The sequence below is a fragment of the Uranotaenia lowii genome, chromosome 1 (assembly GCF_029784155.1).
Source record: "Uranotaenia lowii strain MFRU-FL chromosome 1, ASM2978415v1, whole genome shotgun sequence".
In the NCBI taxonomy this organism is placed as follows: Eukaryota; Metazoa; Arthropoda; class Insecta; order Diptera; family Culicidae; genus Uranotaenia; species Uranotaenia lowii.
In genome coordinates, this window is record NC_073691.1 from 7,564,162 (window position 1) to 7,578,482 (window position 14,321).

The 14,321-nt window shown below is 31.5% G+C and overlaps 1 protein-coding gene and 1 long non-coding RNA gene across 8 annotated transcripts in view; one reads left to right on the forward strand and one right to left on the reverse strand.

The window, feature by feature from the left end:
- LOC129740328 (uncharacterized) overlaps positions 1-13,066 on the reverse strand; it is a 45,890-nt gene extending 32,824 nt beyond the window's left edge. The window contains exon 1 of the long non-coding RNA XR_008736204.1: positions 12,888-13,066. This is a non-coding gene — a long non-coding RNA (uncharacterized LOC129740328). The remainder of the gene's footprint in view (positions 1-12,887) is intronic.
- LOC129740327 (microtubule-associated protein futsch) overlaps positions 1-14,321 on the forward strand; it is a 184,100-nt gene that overhangs the window by 156,009 nt on the left and 13,770 nt on the right. The window lies entirely within an intron of this gene.

Below are 14,321 nucleotides of genomic sequence, written 5' to 3' on the forward strand. Positions count from 1 at the left end.
TGTCATTTTTGTCATTTTTGTCATTTTTGTCATTTTTGTCATTTTTGTCATTTTTGTCATTTTTGTCATTTTTGTCATTTTTGTCATTTTTGTCATTTTTGTCATTTTTGTCATTTTTGTCATTTTTGTCATTTTTGTCATTTTTGTCATTTTTGTCATTTTTGTCATTTTTGTCATTTTTGTCATTTTTGTCATTTTTGTCGTCTTTGTCATTTTGGTCATTTTAGTCATTTTGGTCATTTTGGTCATTTTGGTCATTTTGGTCATTTTGGTCATTTTGGTCATTTTGGTCATTTTTGTCATTTTTGTCATTTTCGTCATTTTTGTCATTATTGTCATTATTGTCATTTTTGTCGTTTTTGGCATTTTTGTCATTTTGTCATTTTGGTTATTTTTGTCATTTTGGTTTTTTTTGTCATTTTGGTCATTTTGGTCATTTTTGTCATTTTTATCATTTTTGTCATTTTTGTCATTTTTGTCATTTTTGTCATTGTTGTCATTGTTGTCATTTTTGTCATTTTTGTCATTTTTGTCATTGTTGTCATTGTTGTCATTTTTGTCATTTTTGTCATTTTTGTCATTTTTGTCATTTTTGTCATTTTTGTCATTTTTGTCATTTTTGTCATTTTTGTCATTTTTGTCATTTTTGTCATTTTTGTCATTTTTGTCATTTTTGTCATTTTTGTCATTTTTGTCATTTTTGTCATTTTTGTCATTTTTGTCATTTTTGTCATTTTTGTCATTTTTGTCATTTTTGTCATTTTTGTCATTTTTGTCATTTTTGTCATTTTTGTCATTTTTGTCATTTTTGTCATTTTTGTCATTTTTGTCATTTTTGTCATTTTGGTCATTTTGGTCATTTTTGTCATTTTTGTCATTTTTGTCGTCTTTGTCATTTTGTCATTTTGTCATTTTGGTCATTTTTGTCATTTTTGTCATTTTTGTCATTTTTGTCATTTTGGTCATTTTTGTCATGTTTGTCATTTTTGTCATTTTTGTCATTTTTGTTATTTTTGTCATTTTTGTCATTTTTGTAATTTTTGTCATATTTGTCATTTTGGTCAGTTTGGTCATTTTGGTCATTTTGGTCATTTTGGTCATTTTGGTCATATTGGTCATTTTGGTCATTTTGGTCATTATGGTCATTTTAGTAATCTTAGTAATTTTTGTCATTTTTGACATTTTTGTCATTTTTGTCATTTTTATAATTTTTGTCATTTTTGTCATTTTTGTCATTTTTGTCATTTTTGTCATTTTTGTCATTTTTGTCATTTTTGTCATTTTTGTCATTTTTATCATTATTATAATTTTACACATTTTTGAAATTTTTGAATTTAGAATTGGTTTTCATATACTCTTATATTTGGGACAAATCTGAACTTCGAAATCCAAATTGAGAATTATAATTTTTAAAAGATGCTGAAAGGGGTATGTGTAGTTTGAGAGGAAAATTTCTTTAATTTAAGTTTACGCATTACAACTTGTGGATTATAAAGTGTTACAAGATATAAAAATATTGGGAAATCTGAAACCTCACTACGATTCCTGTTATCAAAATTTTAAATTAAACATCACGAACTCAATTCCTATAATCACAAGTTAGCCGAGGTAAAGTTGTTCCGCATCGAATTTCCGAATCGGAAAATCAACAAAGCCCAGTAGCCTCACATTCCCCGCTCACTCTTTTTGGCAGCAGAAGATTGGTATGCCATCGGAAAAAAATTGAGACGAAACAAAGCAATCCATGGTCTCATAAAATAGTTGAAATTGTTCGCCACGTTCTGCTGTAGAATAACACGGAAGCTGTGAAGTTTTTTTTTGTGGCTGCTACTTCAGTTTATCTCTACAGAGATTTTGACGCTCTTCAAGATTGTGTCGTAGGAGGGAACAGGGGAAGGATGAAACTTTTTGTTTTACTTTGGCGCTGCGGAACAAAACTTTGAAATTGCATTCTACAGAGAAGGGTTCTCGAAAATTCTCTAAAAGGGTCGTAAAATTCTTCGCGCATTCGATCGATAAGTGATTGCAATCTAATACCAGAATTGTTCAAACGCGCAAACGGAACTTCACTTTAATTAAGCAGACAAACAATGCGACACGCAAATACAAGTTCGAGCCGTCTTTCAAATGTCATAAAGTCTAAGCAAAGCTAGAAAATGGTAGAATAAATTGCACACGGTAGTAGGCGTTACATTTACTTCGAAATTTTCGGGTGACGCGAATAGGTAGAACTCCAAGGATTCTCCCGAAAGCTTTCAACAAAAACAGACAAAATTAATGTGCGCTTGATTGGTGAATCAACTACCTAGCAGCTAGATAAAAGTCAATTTCTGGAAAGCGCTGGCGAAGAAATCAGAAGAAAGAAAAAAAAACACTTCGAAGGCAATGACGTCAATCGTACATAAATCACACAATCCAAGGTATGAATGAATTTTTTGGACACCCCTCGTCTCTTTTTTATAAGAGGTTTGTGTTTTGGGAAGCGGGGGGTCGGAAAGAAGATAAATGAAATAAAATCTCGAATAATTGAGATCATCGGAGCAGGCGGTGTTTTTTTCTGGTTTCGTTGTTCGACTTCAAATTAAAAGTGTTTGAATTGGCAAAAAATGTTGGTACGCAAATATGAGTTAGTGAAATCAGCACTATTTGCCGACAAGTTTTTTCGAGGAGTTTTTTCGTAGTTAAGAAATCATCAATCAAAAGTGGGAATTTTGCAAATCACGAACGGGAAACAAAGAGGTGCCTCCTCTGTGTGTGTTAAAATAAAAAAAAATATCAAAATTGTCTTAAAATTTAGGTAAAATTGAATTCATTTAAACTAAAACTCTTATCAGAATTGTCTTCTTACCTGTAAATGATCTCAAAATCGTCACAAAATTCACTCAAAATTGGAATAAAATATACAAATATTGTCTCATCATAAAAAATCACTATCGAAAAACTGTTTTACTGTCTCAATCTCAACAGTGTGTCATAATAGTCTCAAAATAAATTTAGTTTTGCTTGGAAAAAGATTTCAAAGTATCTTTTGCGGGAAATTTTATAAAATGGTCTAGAATTGATTGATTAGGCTTTTTTAATAGTCTTCAAGTTTCCTGGAAATTATCTAAAAATTGCTTTAAACGGTTAGAAAATTGTAAAAAATCTTAATCAAATTTGTTTCACAAGTTTTTTAAAATTTTCCCAAAATTCTATGATAATTATAAGAAATGTATCATAAAATGTTCCCAAAATTGTGTCAAAATTGATTTAAAGTTCACTGAAGTTGTCTGGAAATAATCTCAGAAATGTTACATAATTGCCCAAACGTTGTCTCAAAATTGTTTCACAATCATTTTCAAATTATTTAAAATCGTCACAATCGTCAAAAATTGTCCTCAATATTAAATCAAAATGGTCTATAAAATTTCTCTAAATTGTCTCGACATTCAAACAAAAATTATCTCCTAATTGTCTAATAATAATAATCAAATTTGCAACAAATTTGCTTGTCTTAAAAATGTCTCAAAATTGTCTCAATTGTCTTGAATGTTTTAAACACTGGCTCAGAATTGTCTTAAAATTGACTAAAACTTACTCAAAATTGCGTCAAAACGTCAATTCACTCAAAATAGTCTCTAAATTGTAACAAATCCGCTTTCCTTAAAAGTATTTCAAAATTGTTTCTTTTTTTTGAATATTTTCTACATTTGCTCATTATTTTTTTTAAGATTGTCTAAGAGATGGCTCAATATTGACTCAAACTTACTCAAAATTATGCCAAAATTGTGTCAAAATTGTGTCAAGATTGTCTCATCATTGTCACAAAATTGTAACAAATTAACAATCAAAACTTTCCCTAAAAATGTTTAAAAAATTGTCTCTATTATCGTGAACACTACTCATAACTGTCTCAAAATTGTCGTAGATTTGTGTCCAAATTAAATTAAATTCACCCAAAAAAATTGAGCCTTGTCTTTAACTTTCAATTGTCTCAATTGTCATGAATATTTTCAACACTGGCTCGTTATTGTCTTATAACTGTCAGCTTAAAATTGTTTAGAAGTTGCTTAATAGAATTTTTTTTTAAATTGTGTCTATATTTTCTCAAAGTTGAAACAAATTCGCTTATTTTAATTTTTTTCAAAAATTGTCTAGCATAAATGGCACTAGCTCATAAATGTTTAAAAAATGTCATGGATTTATCTCAAAATTGACTCAAATTTACAATGAATTGTCTCAAAAATGTCCTAGCTTCATCTCAAAATTCACTCAAAATTACTTAGAATTGTCCTAAAATTGTGTCAAGAACATCGTCTCAAAATTGTAATAAAATGTCTTGTCTTACAACTGTTTTAAAATTGTTTTAATTGTCATAAATATTTTTAACACTGGCTCGTAATCGTCCTAAAACTGGCCTGAATTTGTATCAACATTGATTCAAAATTATTCACATTATTTTAAAATTCTGTCAAGGTTGTCCTTATATCGTCTAAAAGTTGAAATAAAATTGATTGTCTTAAAATTGTTTAAAAGTTTCTTTATAGAAATTTTTTCAAAATTGTGCCTATATTTTCTCAAAGTTGAAACAAATTCGCTCATCTGAATTTTTTTTGAAGTTGTTTTAGTTTTTTAATATTTTCAACACTGGTTCATAAATGTTTAAAAATTATCTTAGATTTATCTCAAAATTGACTCAAATTAACAACGAACTGTCTCAAAATTGTCTTAGATTCATCTCAAAATTTACACAAATTCAAATTTCTTGTGTCAAGAATGTCTTATCTTCAATTTTTTTAAAAATTATCTTAATTGTCGTGAATATTTTCAACACTGGCTTGTAATTGTCTTAAAACTGTCTTGAACTTGTCTCAAAATTGATTCAGAATAACTCACATTATTTAAAAATTTTGTCAAGGTTGTCCCAACATCGCCTCAAAGTTGTAACAAAATTACTTATCTTAATATTGTTTAAAAAATTTCTATAGATTTTTTTCAAAATTGTGTCTATATTTTCTCAATGTTGAAACAAATTTGCTAATATTAATTTTTTTTTTAAATTGTCTTAAATTTAAAATCCTTTCAACATAATAATTGTTTAAAAACTGTCTCAGATCTATCTCAAAATTGACTCAAATTTACATAGAATTATCTAAAAATTCACTAAAATTTGTTAAGAATTTTCTCAAAATTGTTGTACGAATTTTTCCCAACATCGTCTCAAAATTGTAATAAAATGTCTTGTCTAAAAATTGTTTGAAAATTGTCTTAATTGTCATGAATATTTACAACACTGGCTCGTAGTTGTCTTAAAACTCTACTGAATTTGGCTTAAAATTGATTCAAAAATAGTCACATTATTTCAAAATTGTCTCAAAGGTTCAACAAAATTGCTTGCGCTAAAAATGTTAAAAAAATTTCTTGATTGTCTTGAACATTTCCAAAACTGGCTCTCATTTTCTCAAAACAGTCTTAGGTTCATCTAAAAATCGACCCAAATTTACAGAAAGTCATCTTAAAATTGGGTCAAGATTATCTCAAAATAGTCTCATAATTGTAAAAAAATGGCTGGTATTGAAATTGTTACAACGTTATCTTTATGTTAGATTTGTCTTTAAATAAACAAAAAATTGCCAACCTGTCGGTTATTTGTTCTGTAATGGTAAAGAACAGTTGTTTTCAAATTGAATAAAAAATCTTCTCAAATTGTCTCTAAACTGGCTTGGCATTAGTTTTCTCAAAGCTACGCTGTTTGTCTCAAAATAATTGTATAAATTTCACAACGTTTTCTAAAGATTTTTTTTAAAACATTATCATGGTTTTTAATTAATTTCCTTAAACAATTTCTAGTATTTTTTTGGAAATTGTTTGTAAAGTTTCTCAAAACTTACTTTATTTTCTAAAATTAGAAGAATAACTGCAAAATTTGCTTGTCTTAAAATGTTTGAAAGTTATCTGAATTGCCTTGAACATTTTCAACACTAGCTCATAATTTTTCAAAATATTCTTAGGTTCATCTCAAAATTGACCCAAATTCACCGAAAATTATCTTAAATTTGTGTCAAGATTGTCTCAACATCGTCTCATAATTGTAAAAAAAATAGCTGGTATTGAGACTTTTTCAAAATTATCTTTATGTTTGATTTGTCTCAAAATTGCCCTTAAAAAACAAAAAATTGCAAAAACTGTCGTATAATTGTCTTGCAATGGTATAGTAGAGTTGTCTTCAAGTTGTATGAAAAGTCTTCTCAAATTTTCCAAAACTTGCTTGGCGTTAGTTTTCTCGAAGTCATGGTAATTGCTTCAATATTATTGCATAAATTTCACAACATTTTTTAAATATCTTCTAAAAACGTTACCATAATTTTTAATAAATTTCCTTAAACAATTTCTAATTGCCTTTTGAAAATTTTATTGTAAAGTTTCTCAAAATTTTCCCTTATTTCGTGAAATTGAAGGAACATCGTCAAATAGACCTTTTCGAATTGTGAAAATTGAAAATTATTTCAGAAATATCAGAGATGTCAATTATAACATAATTGTCAAAATTTTCAAAACTGTCAATGTTTCCAAATTTTTAACTCATTCGAGATTGAGCGTTCCTTAAGGCAGGAATTTAGAAGGAGAAGGTCTAATTTTCAAACAACTTTACTCATCACCTAACTAGAGAGATTAGAGTGGCAGCAAAAAAGGGGGGATTTTCGAATTTCGCAAACCTACCGTTTACATTTTGTAGATTGGCCCGAAAAACTGGCCTATGCAAAATTTCAACTCAATCGGACTCGATTTAGGGGTGCCTCGTCCAGCTTAAAATTTTGGATTTTTTATCTTTAAAAATCACTAAAATCGAAATCAGCAATGACTTGAAAATGCATGAAACGTCAAAATCTCGTGTTAACTCGAAAAAAAAAATTTTGTCAACTTGAAAATTTCAAAAATATTGTAAGGTGGGACCATAGAAAATTCGTCAAAATCAAAATATTCATTTTCATGCCAAACAACTAAAAAATGCATTAAATGTCAAGATTTGTTTTGCCAAAAATCGACTTTCTGGGACTTGGCCGGTTTTCCGAAAAACGACGTAGTCCTATAAAGTCGGTTGTTGGCAAAAACAAGTTTTTCTAGACATCACCCGTTCGCGACGTTTGTTTAAGTCATTTGGTGTTAAGATTGAAATAAGGTGATTTTTAAGGGTAAAAAACGAAAGTTTGAGCGCTTTGAGGCATCCCTAAATCAATTGAGCTGAAATTTTGCACTGATCAGTTTTTTTTGGGCTAATCTACGAAAATTATATGGTAGGTTTTATACAAATTCGATAATGAAATTTTTTCCATACATCCATTGCCTCCCTTAAAGAGATTCTTTTGAGATCGAGCGAATTTGAAGTGAATTCTACTTCTCTAGAAGATTTCATCATAACCTAACATAAAATTAGAGTGTTTTCCAATCATTATAGAAACATTGAAGTTCAATGATCGAAAAAACGTTGAAACCTTCAGATTTCCCTCATTATCGATATAAGATTCTAAGAAAATAATTCAAAGAAAACAAAGTTTTTTTGTTCATCTTCCGTAAACTGAATCCGTTTCAAGTACGTTTTCTCCATTCCGGGAAATGTTTCAGGTGAAACCAACAAGTCTCCATTGTACGGCGGACGAATCTAGAAACTAAAACCACCCAGCTCGCATCCAATGAATTATAGATCACTATCTGAGCAGGAACCATCTCTTTGCAGGAACGACGCTCATTCTTTTCCCCTTTTTTTGCTCTGCGGAGCTGTGTTTATCTAACATCGTCATCGGATTGCCCTTGCGTCTTCCCCCGTCCCAAAGGTCGTCCTGGATCCAAAAACATGATTCTATCACCGGGCCGCGCCACACCGGGAAAGAAGATTTTTATCAGATTTTATTAAAACCTGGTCCAAAGTGCCACGGAAATGTGCTGTTTATCCCCCACCAAATGAGCACAAGAAATGGCGCGCTGCTGTTCGTAATTAGGTGTGTTTTCCCCCAATTCCCACACTCGAGTCGACTCTAACCCGGGGTTCCACTTATAACGAGTAACTTATTTGCCCACTTCGGCTGCCATCCCACGAGAAATTAAAATTATGACACATTTATTTGCCCAACTCTTGCAGTTTTTCCCAAAGCCAGCCCAGGCCGGGTTACGCCAAAAAAGAACCTCGAAAAATCAAAGGGATGACGCTAGACAGCCTCCGGGGTTACACGAACCAACTAGAAGCAGCTTGATACTTGATGAATATTCATCCCCCCTTTCCACCTAGGAAGGCAGATTTCGCGAACGATGCCTTCCGAGAGTTACATAGGTTCCCCATATTGACTTCTGCTTCAGATGATTCCCGGTTGTCGTCGTCGTAGTCCCGGCCCGAAATTCCGGGACCACTTCAGTTGTTGTTTTCCCTCCTCCCAGACGGGAATGAAATTAGCTTTCGGTTTGGTGCTTCCCTTCCTTCCTTACTTCCGTCGTTACTTTCGTTTTTCCATTCTTCCGGATCGTTGGAGGCAAAATAAAAACCCGGAGACATCCCGGAAAAAACGGCAGCAATCAGTAATCAACCATGTGGAAAAGGAAAAGATCCAAACCGGGCGCATCAGGACCGTCTGTCTGTCCTTTGCTGGACCAACTGGCAAAAGCTCCTTCGAGATCTCTTAATTGTATCTTGTCGCCGAAATTCCCCGGCCCCCAATTTTACTACCGGGAAACGGGGTTCTTGCTGGTCTTTGGTTCCAGGGCAGCCGGACCTTTGAAAGGCATGACGATTTTCATTTTTTTATGTATCAAACTTATCCTTGACCAATCTTTTCATTTTACCGACACTTTGTTTAACCAAATTCTAGTGTCTGCTTTGGGATTTCCATTTTTTTTTATTTTTTCCTTTTTTTGGAAAACCGACACGCCTCAACTTTGCCAAATGATAACATCATCCTCCGGTTAGCGGAAGAAGGATTGACGGGCTGTCCTATTTGGTGAGACATTGACTTTAATTTGAGTCACCACCATCCACTCCTAAAGGGAAGAAGGACGGACATGAGTTTCATTACCCAATAACAGAAGAAAAAAAAACAGCAAAAAAATCCTTCCATAAACAACAACATTCGAGCGTGTGATTTGTCCAACTGGAAACGGTCATCCATGATTGGGATCGCTGGCTCCGGGCAGCTTCCTAGAAGAAAAACAAAGATTCAAGACGTGGCCTTTTCGGGAAAATCTTATCATGATAACCCAGTTTTTTTCAAAAAAAAGTAGGGATTTTAGCAGGGAAAAATCAAAGGAAGGATTTTTCTTACTGCCTCCTGTAATCCTTCAAGTAGGAAAAACATTCAAATCTGAAGGTGAACTGTGATGAAATCATCAAAATCATATTTGCATAACATTTTCTCAAAATTTTGGCCAAATAAGCTGTGTCTAGAGTTGTTTCAGAATTGTCGCGAAATTGACTAAAAATTGTTTTAAAATTGTCTCAGAATGGTTTCAAAATTGCCAAAAACATTAATCTAAATGGACTTATTTTTTCCAAACTTGTTTTAATATCACCTATGGAATATTTGAAAATCATATCAGGATTTGAAAGTCATATCAAAGAAGTCTGGAATTTGCTTTGATATCGTCTCAAAAACGTCACAAAATTATGTAGGAATTGTTTCCAAAATATCTTTCTATATAACAGTTTCAAAACTGATTGTAAATTTGCCTATAATTATCTCACTGAAATCTCTCAATTCTTTCATAAAGGTTTCGCAATTGTAAAAAAAAAGTGTCAAAAACATTAACCTTAATCGAAAAAATTCAAAACTGTCCCAGAAATTGTCTGAACATTGTTTGAAATATATAACAAAAAAATCATCTCTGCAATGTCTTACGAGTTGTCTCAAAGTTCTTTAAATTGAGATCAAAACTTCTTCAAAATAGTCTGGAAGCTGTCTTGAAATTGTCTCAAAAAGTCACCAAATTGTCTTGAAATTATTTAAAAGAAATTTCAAAATTGTTTGAAACTAAACTGCAAATTTTCAGAAAATTGCTTAAAAATGCTTTCACATTGATTATAAAATGTCTTAAAAATGTTTACAAAGTTTTCTAAGAAGGATTTAACAACAGTAAAGAAAAAGTTAAACACTTCAATATAAATTAACTTACATTTTTTTTAATTATGTCAAAAGTTTCTAAATAATGCCATAAAATTATCTAAAATCACAGAAATTTCTTTATGTTGTTTTAAAATTCTTTCAATATTGACTCAAAGCTGTTTTTAAGTTGTTTCGAAATTTTTTGGAAGATGTGTGGAAATTATTTCCAATTTTTTGGAAATAATTTCCACACAACTTCCAAAAAATCTTAAAATTATCTCAAAATTGTCAAAAAATTATCTCAAATCGTCTAAAAATTATCTCAAAATTGGCTTAAATTTTTCTGAGAGTTGTTCTCAAGTTGTTTTAAAATTGTCTCAAAACTAAATCAAAATTGTTTCAAAATTATCTCAAAATTTTCATAAAACAGAATCAAAACTTGAGATAATCAGTTGTCTTACAATAGTCTTAAAACTGTTTTCTTAAAGTCTCAAAATTATTTCAAAATAGCTATTTTTCCTGAAACTAAATTTTAATTTTAAATTGCGACCCAGAGATGGGTCTTGACTCAAACATTCAGTCAGCGAAACTTTTTTTTGTAGAGAAATGAATCCGACTTAGATGAAATTTCAGGGAATAGATAAGAGAAAATCGATGTTGAAAAACATGCGAATTTTTTTCGCATGTTTTTCAACATCGATTTTCTTTTATCTATTCCCTGAAATTTCATCTAAGTCGGATTCATTTCTCTACACTAAATTTTAATGTTACTTTGATTTATCGGCCTAGCGGTGAAAAATTATGTCCTTTTTAGTAGGGACATCTAAATTTTAATTGCTTGGACAAATTTCGAAACGTGCCTGAGTCTAAGCGTAGGTAAAACTTTCGAAAACTTGTATCAAAATTGTCTTGCAACTGTTTCAAAAAAAAATTCAAAATTATCTTAAATTGTATTAATTATCTTGAGCTTTCAATGTTCGCTTTCAATTATGTGAAAAAAAATTAAGAATTTTTCCCAAAACTGACTCATACTCGTATCTGAACTGTTTTAAATGATCCCGAAAATGTCTATAATTTCTTTTTACTAGAAATTGTCCGAGATTTTCGTATAAAAGCTAAAAATAATTTAAAAAAATGTTTATAATTATTTCAAAATTGAGTTTCAATAGTCTCAAAAAACGGAAAACAGTTTTGAAATTTTTGCAAATTTTTCGCAAAGCTGTCTCAAATTTTAGAAAAATTATCTCGAAATTGACTAAATTTTTTCTCAAAATTAATTAACCATGTTTTTAAAATTGACTCGGCTTATTTTTTTTTTAACTAATTAAAAATAAAAAAAAAATGTATTCGAGGAGTATGCCATGACTTTAGGGCGAAACACGCGATTCTGTTTTCGTTTATCGAAAAATTTAATCAAATTAAAGTTTAACTTGGAATTTTAGGACTAAACAATGGAAAATGATTGATTAAGTGACCAGCGAAAGTTCCCGGAGTGGTTTGTGTTTTGTTTCAGAATGCTGAAACCGGACTAGAGGAAGAGGTTTCTAGTCTAACACAACGAAGACTTATTATGTGAAATCCAACTTTTTCTACTGTCTACTAAACGAATAATAATTCTTAAAACTGCCTGAGAGTACTCAAATTAGTGTTAAAATTGTCCCAAAATAGCTCAAAATGATCTTAAAAAATATCTGAAATAATTTAATAAAATTTAAACTAAATTTTATCATAACTATTTTTAAGTTGTCTCATAATATCTTATAATCATCCCAAAATAACTTTTTTTTACAAAAAGCTCATAATTGTATTAAAACTGCTTGAAATTATTATTTCAAAATTAAATCAAAATTGAGTGGAAAAAGTTTCAATGTGTCTTAATATTGTGTCTACATAGGAGTAAAATTTTCACAAAGTTGAGTTGAATTGTCTCAATTTTATTTTAAAGTTTATTTGTCTCGAATTTTCAATACCGGCTCAAAACTGGCTCAAAGTTGTTTTGAATTTTTTCTTGTAATTGTATTACAATAGTTTTTTTTTTTATTTGCTTAAAAATATCTCACAATTGTTTAACTAATTTCTCAATATTGTATCAACCTGAAATTGAAAACCTGAAGTTGATCGAAAACGTTAACAAAATTCATCCAAATTGCCTAAAACTCATCTCAAGACAGTCTTAAAACCTTCTGTTGCGAAACTGACCAATTGTTTCAAAACTTTTTTTTTTACAAATCGACCTTATATTTTATAAATTTTTGTTTTCAAAATTTACTAGTCTTTTTTACTAGAAATTTTATTGAGTTTTACTTTAAAAAATGATTAAAAAATTTGTTTGTTTCAAAATTGTCTCCAAACTTTCAAAAAATTGTCTTCAAGTTGTTTTGAAAATTGTTCAGAAATTGCCTTTGGCAAAATGATTTCAGAATGTCCCTCAATTTACTTACTACCTACACTGTCAAATTGCATCAAAATTGTCGTCTCATGATTTTGTTCAAATGTTTTTTTTTTTGTTTGACAATTGTTTTCAAGACAATTTTAACAGTTGCCTGACTCTGAAACTTGAATCTGAATTCCGAAATCGGAAATCTAAAATCTGACATCTGACATCTTCCATCGAATCAGACGTTTAACATTGTCTAAATTATTAACGAAAAAACTTCTTATTCTCTCAATATTCTTAATAAGGAATTATGTTCCTTATTTAGAAGGTTGGGAATATGTGAGAAAAAAATTGGATTTGGTACCTTACTTACTTAAACCATTCATCACTTACCACTTCAATGGCAGCATGTGGCAGGGAGGGAAAATAAACTGGCATTAACTCACATAAGCTAGCAGACAGGGTAGCGGCTGGCGGGTAGGTTCTTATTGGTCATTTTGCTCACCCTCTGCCTTCTGACCGGTTGACGGGTTTCTTTTGGTCTTCAGATGATGCCCGAGACAGGAAGAAAAATTCATCATCCATCAAGAACAGACTGCAGAAAACGTCATCACATCGCCACTGGGAAAACTCATCCGGAGGGTGCACTGAAAAAAGTCAAAGAAAAATGTGTCGTTAGTTTTTTTTTTTGTATTAAAATTAGAAGTAGAAAATTCACCACTAATAATTAGCAAAGTTCTACAACGATTTTTGTTTATTTTTGGAACGCATAATTTTTTCAGTGTTTCCAGCAACAAATTCTGCACTGAGGCGGAAAACCCGCAAAATTGTCCCAAAACTTTCTCGCCAATTCATTTTCGACAAACAAGCCCAGGCAAAGAAAGGGAAAAAGGACCGCAGAGCAAATAACGAAGTCGGTGTTCATCCCCCGGTAATCCAGTGTCCTCACTTACCTCCTAAGACTGACTGACCAAATGGCCGCCAAACAAGGACCAGTGATGATTTATCTTCGATAATTAACTTACCATCTGTGTGCATTTCACTGACTGACTTTTCCTGTCAGTTTTTTTTTCTAATTTCGAAGTACACATCCTCCTATCTGTGTTGATGATAGGAGGCAACAGCCAACATCTCAACATCATACGTACCTTCCTCCCACCCTCCCTCTTTTTTTTCGCAATGCGCTTTCGATTTGCGGGGTGGGAAAAACAGCACACGTGAAAGAAAGAAAGCGAATCCTTGCTACGGGACGAAAACACACATTGCTTGCCCTCGCCCGACGGGAATAAATACAAACAAGAACCGACAGAAATGATTCATATTTATTTTTCCACCCATCTGGTTTTCTGAGGAAAATTCGCACCGAAATGTTTCCGGAGATTCTAATTTTCGGGTGTGGAAAAAAAGAAAAAAAATCTTTAATATCTTTTCATCAGTTCCAGTAACGTTTTTCAGCTACCTTTTTCATATGTTACAAATAACGGAATTTTAAGTAAAATTCCATTGAATATGGTCAATAGAGGTGACCAGACGTAATAAACAAGCATCTCAGCGATGTTCAATGAATTGTTTGTAGGATTGGAGTTGGTTGAATTTCATATTGCAATCGTTTCTTCCCGATAGAACAGATTCAATCCAAGAATTTGGTAACCTTCATGTGGTCATAATAATGATGATGTACTTTTGTCGTTCGTCTGGATGCTGCATAAAGCATGATCCACTGATGTAATAAAGCGCCTGTCAAGGCTCCGTCGTTCCCGGGACAGAATCACGCAATTCCAGCATCTTCAGAGACAGCAGATCCCCCGTTTTCGGAGGAAACACACGTGCGCTGGATGTACGAAATTGAACCGACAAAGACGTGTTTCGCCTGCTGTCTA